This window comes from Nilaparvata lugens, chromosome 7, assembly GCF_014356525.2.
Source record: "Nilaparvata lugens isolate BPH chromosome 7, ASM1435652v1, whole genome shotgun sequence".
In the NCBI taxonomy this organism is placed as follows: Eukaryota; Metazoa; Arthropoda; class Insecta; order Hemiptera; family Delphacidae; genus Nilaparvata; species Nilaparvata lugens.
In genome coordinates, this window is record NC_052510.1 from 2,960,088 (window position 1) to 2,978,747 (window position 18,660).

The following is an 18,660-nucleotide window of genomic DNA, read 5'->3' on the forward strand; positions in this document are numbered from 1 at the left end:
CAATTTCAGCTGATTAACATCCATGAAATCAAGCCGGTAAACAGCTGATTGTGGAACAAATAAACATATGATTCTCATTACAGCATACTATACCTTAGACCAGTTATAGAATAGACATGGCCCATAGTATATTTATACTGAAAGTCGATGAAGCCAACATCTACTGCCAAATCCACCCATCTTGACGTCACAACAGTGACGTCACGCATCGTATAGAAATTATAGAAAACTTTTTCGAGTTTGTTGTGTGTTTGTGGTGTTTAACTTACATTGTTGTTAAACATAGCTTGTATTCCATAGCAGATTGTTATTTATTCATGTTATTATTATTTATGGAAATGGTAATCTGCGCAGCATTTTAATATATAATAGCACTGAAATTTTTAGGAAAAAAAGTGGAATATCTTTTCATGCCTAAGTTGAAATTTATACACATGAATATTGTAAGTTGTAACTGTAATATTATCCTTGGTTATGATGTAAGTGAGCTCATTGCAGGATGACAATAAATTAGTATTGTAGGCTGACGTACCTTATTATTTCCAAAACACATTATAACTTTGAAGCCAATATCACATAACTCATTATAACTTAACCGATATCGTTTTTGGCCGTAGCTAGAAATAATCTAAAAACACCATGAATCTGAAATATACACAATCTGAAAGTTTTCCATACGATGCGTAACGTCACTGTTGTGACGTCAAGATGGGTGGATTTGGCAGTAGATGTTGACTTCAGAGGCTAGACTTCCCTGCGTGTCCATTCTATAACTGGTCCAAGTACTATACTGTAATAAAATCATATGTTCTCTTTACAGTTGAGTATGTTCCCTAGTTCCGAGTTCGGAACAGCAAAACTAGTAAAAATTAGCACTACAGGTGGATGTTGTGTCAACTACAATCAAGAAATTCCTGATTCGAAACTTGTAAACTGGGTTATGTTTATAGAATGTAGTAATATCAGCACAAGTAGGTAATGTTTTCTGTTCCTCAATTATTCTTTTCTGGATTATTATGACAAAAAATAGTGTAAGCTACTTGGACGTAAATGTCTTATGCAATGCTCGGCTGACGCCTCGACTAGAAACATCATTCTACCCTGCAAATGGCCCCTTCCCGTCCTTGTGCCTTAAGATAATATTACTATACAGAATCCTCGTTTTCACCAGTAGAGTTAGTGGTCGAGTAACTGGATACTAACTCTACCGAGCTAACTCTACTCTACTCACTTGTTCAAGTAACTGTTCTCACTACAATTTTGAGAATAGTATGTAAAGTATGTTGTCTAGAAGTAACAGAACTAACCTTAAAATGTCACTACAGAACATTCATTATCGCCGTTCAGTCACAAAAGTTTTACAAAAAGCATTTTTGATATAATGCGGCTGATCATTTGCTAGCAGAGATAATAACGACTATTGTTTTGTTTAAATTTTCTTTTTATTATTTTGATCTTAATTATCGAATTATTTCTAAGGAATTTATTTTCTACAGCTGTGCTTAGTGAGAGAAGTTGTGTGTATTTTTGCGTTCAAAATTTTATAAAATAACTTGATTAATTCAATATGAAGTGATAATTAGTGTTATATTTAATATAGTTTGGTGTTTTGATTTCTCTAAATTCAAAATTTTTAGCTTATATATATTTTTGGACGAAAATTGAACTTGAACGGTTTACAGTAGAAACATAACCTATTTTTTGGACATTTTATTAATTTATCAAAATTTGAGAATGGAATAGATTTGGGCCAAGCCTGTTGTTCCTTCCTAATCATATTTATATGATTTGTGATTCTGTCCACAAATAATAAATAAATAGAATGATTTTATACTATATCTATTGTAACATGTATTATGGATATTGAAACATGTAGACCTATTAATTTTGGCAATAAAAATGATTATCATTGAATATAAAATGAGATCAGACTCTACTCTTCTAGCTTGAGACTGTTTTTATCAGCATATTAGAGGTAGAGTAGAGTGAGAAGCAGTTGTGGGGGAAGGCAAGTGGTATCCCACTCTACTCTGATAAAAACAAGTACTTTACCATGACTCTACTCTACCATGAACGTTTTGGGAGAGCTAACAAGATAGTTAGTACTTGCCCAGGAAACTCCACCACTGACTCTACTAATGGGAACCTGGCTTTAGGATGATAAATAATGAATATTTGGCTTCAGGGCCTGTGATGGGTCCAAGTCTATTTTCAACCTTGGAGGGCAACAGGTAGTTGGAAAGGGTCAGCTATTGTTCCTAGCTGGAACAATAGTCTATGAATCAACTGAATTATTCCACTGAATTAGTTGGTTTCAACTGCAGTGTGACGGAATGTAGGTGGAGGGTGCGGATATTCTTTATCTTCATTGCACCTTATCAACTACAAATTCAATCTCATTGTGCTTTATTGATGGCATGGCTTTGAATGCTATAGATTTCTTACTAGTCTTGATTCTATTTTAAACGTTCCTTCTGCCTGTGACACTGTTATAATAGGTGACGTCAATATCAACATTTTGGGGTCTGGTGATAACAAAGTTGATGATTATTTAGAAATACTTAGCTATTACGGCTTCGAATCAATAATAGATATACCTACCAGGTGACTGAGACCACATCATCCTGCATTGATCACGTATTTATCAGATCTCGAAATTTTTCTCATTTTGTAAAATGCGCAGTTATTGAGGATTTAATTGGCGATCATAGAGCTGTTTCATTGACAATTCGAGCTAACTTAGAGAATACTTAAGGAACTCTTGTCAAGATAAATATAAAATAGATTTTGATAAACTGAATAATTTCCTGCTGTCCCATGATGGGGTGATGTTTTATTCAGTAATGATGTCAACTATAAATTTGATAAATTCTTGAAGTCTTTGAAAATTACATTGCGTGTTCAAAAGTGAGAGTCGAATCTCAAATAAATTCAACAAATTTAAAGAAGCTTAAACCATGGATAACTGATGGTCTATGTGCAGCAATCCACTCGCGCGATAAATTATTTAAAAAAATGAAAGCTAACCCAGAAACCCTAAGGATAAAAATAATTTAAAAACTTATTCTAGAAAAATAAAAAATTGGATTAAAATTCAAAAACAAAGTATTATTCTACATTAGATCAAATGCCCCCTCGGAAAAAATGGCTAGTTCTAAATAAACTGTGTGGAAATCCGAGAAAAACTAGATCTCATGATGAATTGAAAATAGAACACAGGAATGAAATTGTAACGGATCCAAAAACAATAGCAAATCTATTTAATGATTTTTTTGTTAACATTGGCAGAGACGTTTTAGCTACTTCTTATGGTGCAGCTGATAATGAAAATGACTATCATAACACCTTCAAGAAAGAAACCATCAAGCGTCTATGTTTTTGAAGCTGTCACCTATGATGAACTGTTAATTTACATAAACAATTAAAAAATGGTACTTCTTCTGGAGATGATCTTATATCTTCTAGAATTTTGAAGGAGGTTGCTCTGACCATTGTTCCCATTCTAGTTGATATTTTCAATTGCAGTCTATCTACAGGAATATTTCCTTCTGGGATGAAGCTAGCAAGAGTGGTGCCAATCTACAAATCCGGTTCTAGATTTAAGTTGAACAATTATAGACCTATATCTCTGCTGTCTGTCTTCTCAAAGATATTGGAAAAGATAGTGAAAAGAAGACTTCTCAATTTCCTCAACTCATATAACTTTTCTATAATAAACAGTTTGGCTTTCGTGAACGCATGAATACTGAAATGGCTCTTGAAAGATTCATGTCGGTTGTTTTCTGTGGCTTCAACTTCAGGCCAGCGCGCTGTGTTGCAGGACTGTTTTTGGACATCAGAAAGGCATTTGACACGGTTAACCATTCAATCTTGTTGAATAAATTATCTAAGGCTGGTATCAGGGGCATGGTTCTGGATTGGTTCTCTTCATATTTGAAGGACAGGCAGCAATATGTACTATTGGGAGAGTGAAGAGTGAGGTTCAGGGAGTGGACTGTGGTGTACCACAGGGTTCCGTCCTTGGACCAATCTTGTTTCTCATCTTTATAATGATCTCTATTCGTGTGAGTTCAATGGTATGCCTGTGTCCTTTGCAGATGACACTGCCTTGGCATATTGTGGACTGGATGGCCCCAACTTAGAGAGAATGATGCAGGATGATTTGGATAAGCTATTGCTTTGGTTCAGGCACAATAGAATACAGCTCAATCTTACAAAAACAAAATATATTGTTCACATTAACAACACCATGGACACTGCCTTCTGCACTGAAGTTTCATGGTGCCTGTGATCGGAATGACTGTGACTGTGAGGTCGTTGGTCACCAATGCCATTAAATATTTAGGTGTGATTGTTGATGAAAAGCTTAACTGGTCTCAGCATATATCTATCATAAAAAACTATCTGTTACTCGTCCTGCGAAAATTCTATTTCTTGAATAAATTTCTCCCTTTAAATGTTCTTAGGCAGTTATATTTTGCATTTGTTGATCCAAAATAAGTTATGGTATTAATTGTTGGGGCTCCACCTATATTTGTCACTTGAAGCCATTGATAACGGTGCAGAAATCGATAGTCCGTGTTATAAATAGAAAGGGTAGATATGAACATTCTTTTCCTCTATTTCAGTGCCTTGGATGTTTGCCTCTTAGATATATGTATGTGTTTAAGGTCCTGTATATGTTCTTTGTAATGTCTGGAAACGGTGGTCATACGTTGCTCAGGGATGTTCCCAGCTATCAAACTAGGAGAGTGACAGCTGATTTACTGACTTCCCAAATCGTATACCACTTGTTTCCAGAATCGTTTGTATTTCTTGGCCCAAGTTTTTTTATAACATCCCAATTGAAATCAAGAGGCTTCAAAATCAACTTGTTTTCAAAAAAAGAATTCTTAGATGGCTCAGAGGTCTTATGCCTGACCATTTAGAATCCTTATTCAATGTTATTTCGTAGTTAAAATGTAATTTTGGTGGCTGGCAATAAGCATTTTTGATATAATGCGGCTGATCATTTGCTAGCAGAGATAATAACGACTATTGTTTTGTTTAAATTTTCTTTTTATTATTTTGATCTTAATTATCGAATTATTTCTAAGGAATTTATTTTCTACAGCTGTGCTTAGTGAGAGAAGTTGTGTGTATTTTTGCGTTCAAAATTTTATAAAATAACTTGATTAATTCAATATGAAGTGATAATTAAGTGTTATATTTAAATATAGTTTGGTGTTTTGATTTCTCTAAATTCAAAATTTTTAGCTTATATATATTTTTGGACGAAAATTGAACTTGAACGGTTTACAGTAGAAACATAACCTATTTTTTGGACATTTTATTAATTTATCAAAATTTGAGAATGGAATAGATTTGGGCCAAGCCTGTTGTTCCTTCCTAATCATATTTATATGATTTGTGATTCTGTCCACAAATAAATAAATAAATAGAATGATTTTATACTATATCTATTGTAACATGTATTATGGATATTGAAACATGTAGACCTATTAATTTTGGCAATAAAAATGATTATCATTGAATATAAAATGAGATCAGACTCTACTCTTCTAGCTTGAGACTGTTTTTATCAGCATATTAGAGGTAGAGTAGAGTGAGAAGCAGTTGTGGGGGAAGGCAAGTGGTATCCCACTCTACTCTGATAAAAACAAGTACTTTACCATGACTCTACTCTACCATGAACGTTTTGGGAGAGCTAACAAGATAGTTAGTACTTGCCCAGGAAACTCCACCACTGACTCTACTAATGGGAACCTGGCTTTAGGATGATAAAGTAATGAATATTTGGCTTGAAGGCCTGTGATGGGTCCAAGTCTATTTCTAACCTTGGGCAGGGCAACAGGTAGTTGGAAAGGGTCAGCTATTGTTCCTAGGTCTATGAATCCCTATTGTTGGTGGCTAGTATGGAAGTTGGACCCAAAGGTAATTTGTCATCTGAAGAGTACATTTGAAGCCAAATATTTGATGCTATAGTATTGTACACAAGGTCAATTCTTTGGAATTTCATTTCAAGAGATTTATCGAACTCTCAACTTATAGTTATCTTAAAAATATCTCCCTTATGCTTTCTTATACTCGTGTAATGAACATATAAATGAAATGAAAATGTTTTATTGGCAGAAATATAAAATTACAACATTTTAAAAAATACATAATAAAAGCAATACAAATTTTACAACATGAGTAAATACTATTACAAAATAAAATGCAATGCCAATTGAGTATTTGCATCTCTAGGTACTAAAACCTGTTTGAGATGGTGATATAAAATTGATTACAAAACTATAGCGCTAAAATGTAGTTACTGATGAACAATCAAATGAGAACAGTACATACTTCACCTCCTATTGTAGCCTACACAGTTTTTATCAATGAAAGTGTATTCCATTCAGTATTCAAAACTCAATTAAAAAATCATACAAATCCGTCCTCTAATCCTCAGTTTCACCACTGTCACATTTCCAAGTGCACTCAACCGAGAGAAAAAAAATTACTCCCAAATTTTTGAAATCAACCTCTCATCCATTATTCAGTCACCGCAGATTTCGGCGAACTGTACGAATCGGTAATCCTCATTTCCGGCAAGCCACTCGGCACCCCGCGCTTCAAATTAATTATTGAAACTGATAAAAAGCTCGGTCGGGATTGCTGAACGATAATTAGACAGCACTGGGTTTTCGGATTTGGGAATTGGTCGGATGGGATTAGGAATTAACTCTATGCTATTAAATTATTTCACGGGGGTGGAGATGTGTTTATAAATAGCTTGCAGTTGAACTTGATGCAATGTTCATATATTTAGTTATTCTGTTGTACCTGACATCCATGGAAATTATTGTTAGCATTAATATTTTACAGTAGATAGCATACATCAATTGAAATACATTCAGTGAAAATTGAAATAATGTTGAAATGAGGGTTCTTTGATTTTCAGTTTTTTTTTTGTAGAAATGAGTGCACCTCACAAAGAAAGTGAATATATTGTACAGTGTATAGTGTGTGAGATACAAATATATTGAATGGAACAGCATGAAATAATACCATTTTTACTTTCCTTGCCATATTACCATAGGTAAGGAAAGTATTGCTTTCCAAAAAAAAATTAAGGTACCCTAATTTCAAGTTTTCTATACGTTTCAAGGTCCCCTGAGTCCAAAAACATGATTTTTGGGTGTTGGTCTGTGTGTATGTGTGTGTGTGTGTGTGTGTGTGTGTGTGTATGTCTGTGAACACGATAACTCCATTCCTAATCAACCGATTGACTTGAAATTTTAAACTTGAGGTCCTTATACCATGAGGATCTGACAATGAGAAATTCAATAAAATTGAATTCAAAATGGCGGAAAAAATGGCGGATAATTACTAAAAAAACCATGTTTTTCACGGTTTTCTCGAAAACGGCTCTAACGATTTTTTTCAAATTTATACCATGGATAGCTATTTATTAGCCCTATCAACTGACATGAGTCTCATTTCTGGGAAAATTGCAGGAGCTCCGTAATATTCTTGTGAAAATTGGCGGATAATCACTAAAAAACCATGTTATTCACGGTTTTCTCGAAAATGGCTCTAACGATTTTCTTCAAATACATACCATGGATAGCTATTTATAAGCCCTATCAACTGACATGAGTCTCATTTCTGGGAAAACTGCAGGAGCTCCGTAATATTCTTGAGAAAAATGGCGGATAATTACTAAAAAAAACCAAGTTTCCCACGATTTTCTGAAAATAACTTGACCGATTTTCAAATTCATACTCTGTATAGTTATTTATCAGCTCTATAAACTGGCATGAGTCTCCTTACTGGGAAACTAATGGGGGGTCCACCCCATCCTTGAGAAATGGACTTTGTAACCTTCTTCTCGTGCATGAAATAGGTAGGTAGCGTAGTTCATAAAAAGAACACATAGTCGAGATATTTCATATGTAGAACAGCTGTTTTGACGACTTTAAAAAAATTACGACTAAAAAAAATCATCGAATTTCACAATTTACATAAAGGAAAAAGTACTCTGAAAACAATTATATATACACATATACAAAAGTCTGATCGTAGTTTCAAATATGAGCAAGGAAAGTTGTGTGAGTGTACCACACCAGATTTTTCGAATCGCAATATTATCACAAAATTATTGATCATAACATTTAAACTACATATTAATTTACTTGAACGATTCACGAAACTCAGTAACTAACAGAACCAATTATTGACGAATAAGTCAGAAAATGAGATAGTCTGAGAATTTGATCCCTCATTTGAAAGCCCCCGTTCAAATAGTAGTATTCATAGAAAAACTGAATGAATGGTATCCTACGAGATCAATAATTTGGCTGCTCTAGCCTATTTGTAAGCTTGAATGTGGGAAGCCGTGTTTTATAAAGTTACTAGCCGTCAGGCTCGCTTCGCTCGCCATATCCGTCTAGCCAGGGGGGTCCGCCCCCTGGACCCCCGACTGATCATCCAAGAATGAGATCAGCAGACTCGCTTCGCTCGCCTGCATTTTTCATTTGGACATTTCTATCATATGTTAGGACAATCCAGTCGGGGGTCCAGACTAAACGTCTGGCTAAACGGATATGGCGAGCGAAGCGAGCCTGACTGCCAGTAATATGATATTCCCAGGATTGAAGTAGCAGTGCCCAATCAATTTTTCCGCGAAAAATTAAAGAATTTAAATCTTCAACTAACTCAATGCCAACCTGACAAAATTATTAATTTAGTTGCCAGTTAACAACTGTTTCGAAGAGGTACTCTATCTAGATTATAGTTCTATAGTAACATATGATATGGAAATTTCAATTCTAATTAAGAGATTGGGAGAAGAAGAATATACATGCTAAAAGACGAACTTTAAACCCTTAAAAACAACCCTTAGAGTTGAAATATTGCCAAAAGATTTCTTAGTGCGCCTCTAAAGGGCCAACTGAACATACCTACCAAATAAGAACATTTTTGGTCCGGTAGATTTTTAGTTATGCGAGTGAGTGAGTGAGTGAGTGAGTGAGTGAGTGAGTGCCATTTCGCTTTTATATATATAGATGGAACAGCATGAAATAATAATACCATTTTTCGAATCGCAATATTATCACAAAATTATTGATCATAACATTTAAACTACATTAATTTACTATTAAATATAAAATTAATTTCATATTTAATTTTTATTAATTAATAAACTATTATTAATTTACTTAAACGATTCCCGAAACTCAGTAACTAACAGAACTAATTATTGAAGAATAAGTCAGAAAATGAGATAGTTTGAGAATTTGATCCCTCATTTGAAAGCTCCGTTCAAATAGTAGTATTCATAGAAAAACTGAATGAATGATATCCTACGAGATCAATAATTTGGCTGCTATAGCCTATTTGAAAAACTTGAATGTGGCAAGCCGTGTTTTATAAAGTTATGAAAGCTCTGTAAGATTGATTTGCTTTGAGATTCGAAAAAGTTGTTGCCCTATTTAAATTAGTTATTTGTGCAACTAGTGCGCAAAGTGTCAGTTTGCTGCACCGAAAGGAACGTTTACGCCCGAGCCGTAGGCGAGGGCGGAATGGTTTCTTGAGTGCAGCAGAGGAACTTTGCGCACGTATTTCACATTAAGTTTTTCCTACAGTTACCATTGAATATGAAAAGTGTGTAATTATGGGTAAAATTGCCTGAAATGCATCAAATGTTTTTCTGTGTAATTTTATTATTGATAAAAACCTTAATCCTAAAATCCTAAAGTCCTCGTTGTCCTTGGTTATAATATATAATGAATAATAATTAGCGCGTTGTGCTTCGTTGCACCTCTGCTCACTATAGCAGCCACAGCAGTCACTGTTACCAACTTCATTTTGATTTTGCTGCACTGTTGCTCCATATAACCTACTAAGTATTTTGCGTTGCCATGTTGCAAATCTGGAGTGCAGAAAAATTTTTCCCGCACTAGAGCGGAAAAGTGATTCTTTGCGTTCTGTCATCAGTGCAGCAATGGCCACTTTTCAATGTAACTGTAGGAAAAAATGTTTTCCTACAGTTACCTTGAAAAGTGACGATTCCTGCACTGATTACAGAACGCAAAGATTCACTTTTCCGCTCTAGTGCGGGAAAAAATTTTTCTGCACTCTAAATTTGCAACATGGCAACACAAAATAGTTGGTGGGTTATATGGAGGATTAGTGCACGAAAACAAACATTAAGTTGGTAAAAATGGCTGTGGTTAGATTTAGATAAGAATCATTTCAATGGCTACCCTACATTTATGATAAAATCCCAATCTATAAATCCAAAACAAGAATAATGTTCATCTAAATCATAATTAAATAATCATCATTTACGAATTCTCATCATTGAATAATAAATAATAGTTCTTTTCTATTGATAATAATTATCAATAATAATTATTATTATTTCAACTGCAAGAAATGAGAAAAGTAGCAAATATACATTATAAAATTCGAATTTTGAGGTTAAATGATTACCGTTTATTCATATAAATAAAAATAATAAAAAACATAACAATACTACAATAAAAAATATTCTCTGTTGTCTATGTTATTTTTATAAATATTTTTCAGTTTACTTTGAGCATTTTTCTCGTTAATTTGAGCAAAAGTCTAAATTTCTGAATCGTGTTTCAGTAATTTTTAGCTGGATGAAACAAACCTAGGTACGATTCTTCCCGCTTGTTGGTTCAGCCATCTTGTTGTATTCAGCCATCTTACATCTCGGTTCAGCCAACAAGCTGTTGGCGTGTATTTTGAATGTGAAGTTTTTGTTCCATCTGTATTTTTTCTGATTCTTGAATGAATAAAAATGAGAACTCTGGCTGAGAATTTTTAACTTCAATTGGATTATTAATTTTTAAATGAATTAAAGTTGCTATAAAAAGCAGACACAGAACACACAAACATTTGATGGATTTCAGCCATCATTTTACCCATAATCATTCAATCAATCACTTCTCATATTCAATCGTAACTGTAGGAAAAATTAAATGTGAAATACGTACGCAAAGTTCCTCTGCTGCACTCAAGAAGCCGACACACTCTCGCCTACGGCCGTCTCTCGCCGGTGAACTCGCCTACGGCTCGGGCGTAAACGTTTCTTTCGGTGCAGCAAACTGTCACTTTGCGCACTAGTTGCACAAATAACTATTCCATTTAGGAACAAGTATTTGAAAACGTTCTAAGAACAATGAATGATCGATTTCCTAATTGAGTATTTGGTTGCCCTATCTATTTGACAGCTCTCGTTGAATAAAACGTATTTAGAAAATTTATAGAAGCACTGTATCAATTTCTTTCAAGATTCCAGAATTTGGTTGTCCTGTCTGAAAGCTCCCGATCGGAATCAAGTGTTTGAAAAAGTGATAAAACCACTGTCAGATCGATTTATTCTGAGATTCAAGAATTTGGTTGACCTGTGTAAATGCTCCTGTTCAAAAACACGGGTTTGAGAGAGTTATAAAAGTACTGCAAATCGATTTCTTTGGAAATTCAAGAATTTGGTTGACTTATTTGAAAGCTCCCGTTTGGAATGAAGTGTTCGAAACAGTTATGGAAGAACTCAATTTATAACTATTGAGATTCAAGAATTTGGTTGACCTGTCTAAATGCTGCCGTTCAAAAACACGGGTTTAAGAGAGTTATAAAAGCACTCCAAATCGAATTCTCAGGAAATTCAAGAATTTAGTTGACGTGTCTGAAAGCTCCTGTTTGAAATCAAGTGTTTAAAACAGTTATAAAAGAACTTAATCGATTTCATTTGAGATTCAAGAATTTGGTTGACCTGTCAAAATGCTCCCATTCAAAAACACAGGTTTGAGAGAGTTATAAAAGTACTGCAAATCGATTTCTTTGGAAATTCAAGAATTTGGTTGACTTATTTGAAAGCTCCCGTTTGGAATGAAGTGTTCAAAACAGTTATGAAAGAACTCAATTTATAGCTATTGAGATTCAAGAATTTGGTTGACCTGTCTAAATGCACCCGTCCAAAAACACGGGGTTGATTGATTGATTGATTGATTGAGTACTTTATTTATGTAGATTACAATATATACTGGCTTATACACGTATATACAATAGCTGACAATACAGCAAAATAATGGATGAATTTACATAATATAGACTAAGAAAATAATTATTGAACTGTATATATGAAAAAGCAATTTGTAATATAATAACTATAGATAATAATTAAACTGTTATGCATCTACATAAATTGGCGGAGCTTTGGACATATCAATATCCATTCTTCGGAAAGAATATTAAAAATATCCTCCCCACTAACACTCTACCAAAATTTTGAGATTGGGGTTGGGAGAGTTATAAAAGCACTGCAAATCGATTTCTTTGGAGATCAAAAATTTGGTTGACCTGTCTGAAACCCCCCATTCAAAACCAAGTGTTCGAAACAGTAGTTATAAGAGAACTAAATCGAATCCAGAATTTGGTCTGAAAGCACCCGTTCAAAATCAAGTTTTTGAAAGAGTTTCAAAAGAACATAATCGATTTCTTCTGAGATTCAAGAATTTGGTTGACCTGTCGGCGAGCTGTAGGGTTGCACTCAACAAAATAGAAAAGAGATTGGTCAAGACACGTTTTTGAGACCTCGATAATGTAGGAGCTAGATTCTACGGGAGCAAGAAATGCCATAAATTCAACTGAACCTGTGTGTATTTCTTCTGGTTGAATTCAAATCTGACCATAAATCGAGTCTTTTTTCAATGTTTCAGTTATTACACCACTGGGACTGTTCACTAGCGATTAGCATTTACACGTTATACTGGTCTTCAGTATCTTAACTTACAGTATAACCTTCTTATAGTAGCCTATTCTACCTTACAGTATAACCTTCTTATAGTAGCCTATTCTACCTTACAGTATAACCTTCTTATAGTATCTCACCTTACAGTATAACCTTCTTACAGTATCTTCTCATAGTTTTTTTCAGTATACAGTACAGTCGGACTAATGCAGTATAGTATGGCAGTCAGAGTGTTCTGTTGTAGATAAAATGAGGAATAAATTATGTATTCTAGCTTCAGGGCTAGGTATGTTTCTAAACGTTTCATACCGTGCTCTTTTACACATCTTCGATTTCTTTTTCAGATTTACGTTCAATATCACATCCTTCTTCAACCTGGATTCATCTTATAGTTCCATGTTTTCATTCATTCCACATTCAATCTCTTCATTTTGAAATTTGTGAATCTTTCAATAATTAAATTCACTTTCAGCGTTGTTCCAGTGTGACTGAGCTATAGTGAGGTCCACGTTATAATGGCAGTGGATGAAGATAGAAGAATAGCGATGCCGATTCTCTACATTAATCAATAATATTTCTATACTGTCAAAAACATAATTGGTATCGTTGTGGACCTAAAAAAGGATAGTACCACCGGCTTTGTCGAATGATAGATAAGGATAGTACCACCGGCTTTGTCGAATGATAGACAAGGATAGCAAAACCAAAGTTGATCAAATACTGTCATTATAACGTGGACCTCACTATAGTCATCAGTATTAAGGTGCGTACAGATATACGCGCCGCGAAGATGAGCAATTCACTTTTAATCAGCTGATTATATATCTGTATTTTTACAGAAACGGTGAGATACAGATATAGAAAGCTTGGCATCAGCAGATTGAAAGTGAATTGCTCATGTTCGCGGCGCGTATATCTGTACGCACATTAAGTCAAGTCATGGTCCGCGGGGCAATATTCACGGCTTTGCAAAAACATCAGACCCCTAGATCACTCAGGGGAGGGAAGCTCCTTGCAGAGCTTCCTTGAAGGAAGCTCCCTACACATAGAGATTTTTCATGAATGAGAGAGTTGCAACGTATCATCAACATTGGAAAGAGCATGTTAAACAAATGTCAGCTGATAGGCTCTGTTGTGCTAGAAGGACAAAACTCCAAAAAGCTCCTATGTATCATTTCCGGATTCAACACGTTGCTTTTGAGGAGCTACATAAGATCATCTGTGGCTTATGGAAAGATACGTAGAAGCTCCTTGTGTATCTTATCGGATGCAACACGTTGCTTTTGAGATGATACAGAAGGGCATCTGTAGCTTATTGAAAGATACATTGAAGCTCTTTGTACATCTATTCGGATGCAACACGTTGCTTTTGAGAAGATACAATATAGTGAATCTGTTGCTTATGGAAATATATGTGAAAGCTCTTTGTGTATCTTTTTGGATGCAACACGTTGTTTATGACATGATACAAGAGAGTATCTGTTGCTCCTGGAAACATACATCAAGAATCTCCTTGTTATCTTTTCGTATGTAATACGTTGCTCTTGAGAAAATACAGAAGAGAATTTGTTGAATCTGGAGAGAGACATTAGAGCTCCTTGCGTATCTTCTCGGATGCAACACGTTGCTCTTGAGAAGATACAAAAGAGCATCTGTTGCTTATGGGAAGATTGAAGCTCGAATTGAATGAAAAAGACGAAGAAATTGTCAAAAAAACACTGATTTATTGATAATTAGAAAGACCGGTTTCGGTTATTACACCATTGTCAATCTCTGATAAACTGAAACTAAATACAAGAGCAGCAGAATTTATACTAGTGGGCGAGTACTGCTATTGGTCGAGGGCATGAACGCCTGCCATTGACCTAGCTAGACAGGCCAGCTAGTATTTAATTTTAGTTTATCAGAGATTGACAATGGTGTAATAACCGAAACCGGTCTTTCTAGTTATCAATAAATCAGTGGTTTTTTGACAATATCTTAGTCTTTTTCATTCAATATGAATAATTACCACAATATCAACTTCTCAACTACACAAAAAAAAAAAGATTGAAGCTCCTTTGGATGCAAAACGTTGTTTTTGAGAAGATACAAAGGAGCATCTGCTGCTTATGGAAAGATACATTGGATCTCCCTGTGTATCTTTTCCGAGGCAACACGTTGCTTCTGAGAAGATACAAAAGAGCATAAATATTTGCTCATGATAAGACACATTCAAGCTCCTTGTGTGATTTTCCAGATGCAACACGTTGCTTTTGAGAAGATACAAAAGAGCATCTGTTGCTTATGGAAAGACACATTTTCAAAAATGTCGGATGTTTTTGAATGGGTAGTATTGTAGTCTAGTGGCCCTTCGCCGATAGGCAAAGCTACAGGACCCGACCTGTAACTAGGGATGGGTATCGATACATCGATGTTTAGAAACATCGATGTTTCAACATCAAACATCGATGTTTTTAACATCGATGTTTACTGTTCGATGTTTTTTACTTATCGATGTTCAGGAGAAAAAAACATCGATGTTCAAAACATCGATGTTTTGTCTTTCGATACCCAATCCCTACCTGTAACACTTCCACTTTGAGGTGATACGAGCAGAAATCGAATGTTGTTAACGGTCGTTAACGGTTGTAACGGCCGTTAACAAGGTGACGAGTGACAGTTAATTACTTTCGATTCACGGTTATTGTGAACACGGTCAGAGATCACAGAAGCATTCTCTTGTCACAGATCGTGCCCTCTGACCAGTTTGATTCGTGTGATTATTTCAGGGTGACTAATTTAATTAATTAACGGTCAAACACAATTTATATTGGTCCTGTTTCACATGTTGGGGAGATTCTGTGAAATAATGAGAGAGGGACATATTATCCGTGATACATATCAGTGTGTCATTACATGATGTTACATGGCATCATATTATTATTAAATGAGATGATTATTCTATAATGATTATTATTATCATGATTAACGTTGATGTGGATCCATGGTTCTCTATTGTTCTACCGAACGCTCCAATTTCTTTACAATAAAATTTTCTTTTCAACTCTCTTCATTAACGGTCAAATGCTGAAGGGAAGTCTATTCTCAGATACTCTTCTCTGGAAATAGACAACAAGAGGTCCAAACTTCACCGTTTCATGTAAAAACAGGGATTTCTCAATTCTTGTGTTCATTATACAATAATCAAAACATTTATAATGATATCATCTTATTGTCATTTGAAAGAATAAAAAAGTATAAACTCAACCTCCCACAGAATTGAACATGATCTTTTAGGTTATTTAGACAAATCAGAATGGAAAAAAAATACTTGGACAATTTCCTGATATTCAGATTACCTCAGATTTGCTAGAGTTATCACCTTCCACTTCTGCTTTCGGAAGTGCTTAGTAAACAACTATTCTCATATATATATATATTGTTAATTTTTGTGTGTGGCGAAAAATAGCGTTTGCACCACGGGCAAAAATGTTTTTCCGGCTCTCAAACTTTTCTAAAACCGATTTCGAGCCGGGAAAGTCTCACTTTCGGCCCAAGGTGCGAAATATACCATGATGAAAAGTAGAAGAAGAAAAAGAGAAAGAAGAAGAAGTGGTAGAAGAAGAAGAAGAAGAAGAAGAAGAAGAAGAAGAAGAAGAAGAAGACGAAGAAGAAGAAGAAGAAGAAGAAGAAGAGAAGAAGAAGAAGAAGAAGAAGAAGAAGAAGAAGAAGAGAAGAAGAAGAGAAGAAGAAGAAGAAGAAGAGAAGAAGAAGAAGAAGAAGAGAAGAAGAAGAAGAAGAAGAAGAAGAAGAAGAAGATGAAGAAGAAGAAGAAGAAGAAGAAGAGAAGAAGAAGAAGAAGAAGAAGAAGAAGAAGAAGAAGAAGAGAAGAAGAAGAAGAAGAAGAAGAAGAAGAAGAAGAAGAAGAAGAAGAAGAAGAAGAAGAAGAAGAAGAAGAAGTGGGAGGAGACAAATAACTTGAATTTAGTACTGTATGTGTCATATAGGAAGGAGAGTGACAGCTTTAAATGCGGGTAGCAAATAAACCTAAAGCAGGCAAAGTATGAATGAGCAGCTATTGTAGAGATTCATTCATCTTCAACAGTCAGAATTTCTCATATGATCAACATCATTGCTTCTCACTGAACCAAGCTGCAGGAGGTTTGTAGTGAATCACACACTCTTAGATGCTCTCTTCAAATTATCATGCAAATTAATTCTCATTCTTCTTTCTCTCATCCCCGTATTCCATTTCCATTTTAGTTCCACCTTTACGGAGAGAGAAGTTGTTTTCAAGTACAGTAGCAAGACTATGTCATTAAGCTTCTTATAACGTACATTTTCAGCGCTAATGTGAAAAGCTGTGCTACCACATCCCATCCTTCTTCCTCTTCTTCTTCTTCTTCTTCTTCTTCTTCTTCTTCTTCTTCTTCTTCTCCATCTCCTTCTTCTTCTTCTTCTTCTTCTTCTTCTTCTTCTTCTTCTTCTTCTTCTTCTTCTTCTTCTTCTCCTGTCTTCTTCTTCTTCTTCTTCTTCTTCTTCTTCTTCTTCTTTCGAAGCTTCATCTGCTATCTTCTTAAAAATCATCTATGAACTTATGAACTCTATCAGATTGATCGGAACTTGACACACAGTCATCATCTGTTTGATCCAATATCATTTATAAGAACGGCAAAATATCATATGAACAGAAATCGATTTTTGTGTAGCTAGCCTCACTCGATACTTATTTCCATAAATACGATCTTGTTATTATCATTAATAATAATAATACAATCTTGTTACTGTTTGTCGATTGAAATTGCTAATTCACTCCCACAAAATGGAGTATATGACGCTGGTGGTTTGTCATCGCCCAATAGGATTGAAGGGTGTGTGCTAGAACGAAGCTAGTCGCTTGTGATTGGTGGAAGAATTGTTGAACGTAGTCGACCCTAGTACAGTATTTTTCCGTTAGATGGAGGTGGATTCAATGAATACGGGGTTTGCACGAACAGCCAATTTTTCGTGTTTAAACCGAAATGGTGCATCTGGACTCGAGTCTTACAAGGAGCATGTGAAAAAGTTTGAAAAAAGTTCATTCATAATGAACGAGAAAAAAATAGATTAAAATTGAAATTGAAATGAGTTTAATATCTCTCATACCAGGTTTAAACAAACAGCTGATTTTTCTCTGTTCAAACCGAAATGGTGCATGCAGACTTTAGCCTCACAACCTTCGTCGGTTCAAGTTTTCTTCTTCTTCTTTTCCCTCTTCTTGTTCTTCTTGTTCTTCTTGTTCTTCTTGTTGTTGTTGTTGTTCTTCTTCTTCTTCATCATCTTATTCTTATACATCATCATCATGATCATAATCATCTCCTTCTCCCTCACCACCATCTTCTTCTTCCACTCCTTCTTCTTCTTCTTCTTCTTCTTCTTCTTCTCCTCCTCCTACTCCTTCTTCTTCTTCTTGTTAATATTATTATTATTTTATTGCTACACAATACAATTGAATGAATTATTATCTATGTATCAATTAATTTTTTTTTCTACCTAAGATTGACAAGTTTTTCTCTTTTGATATGATTTAAATTGAAAATTATTATTTTGGGATCACTGATTGATTGTATCAATGTACTATTTCTATGGTTTTTTTTAAAAAATGTAAAACTTGACTCCTCCAGTCAAACCTTCTTTAGAAGGTTTTGGAGAATTTATAATTCGTCTGGTTTATAATATTTGAAAAAAATGTTCTACTGAAAGGGAATCTTCTTATCTTTTGTCATTCTTGCTTTTTTCTATTATTCTTCATTTGTTTTGTTTGTAAGATTTCTTTTTATAAGTGTATTTTTCATTTTTGTTTGTTATATTTTCTATAATAAACTCCCTTCTTCTGGGGGTACCCGGAAGAAAAAAAAAGGAAAAGGAAA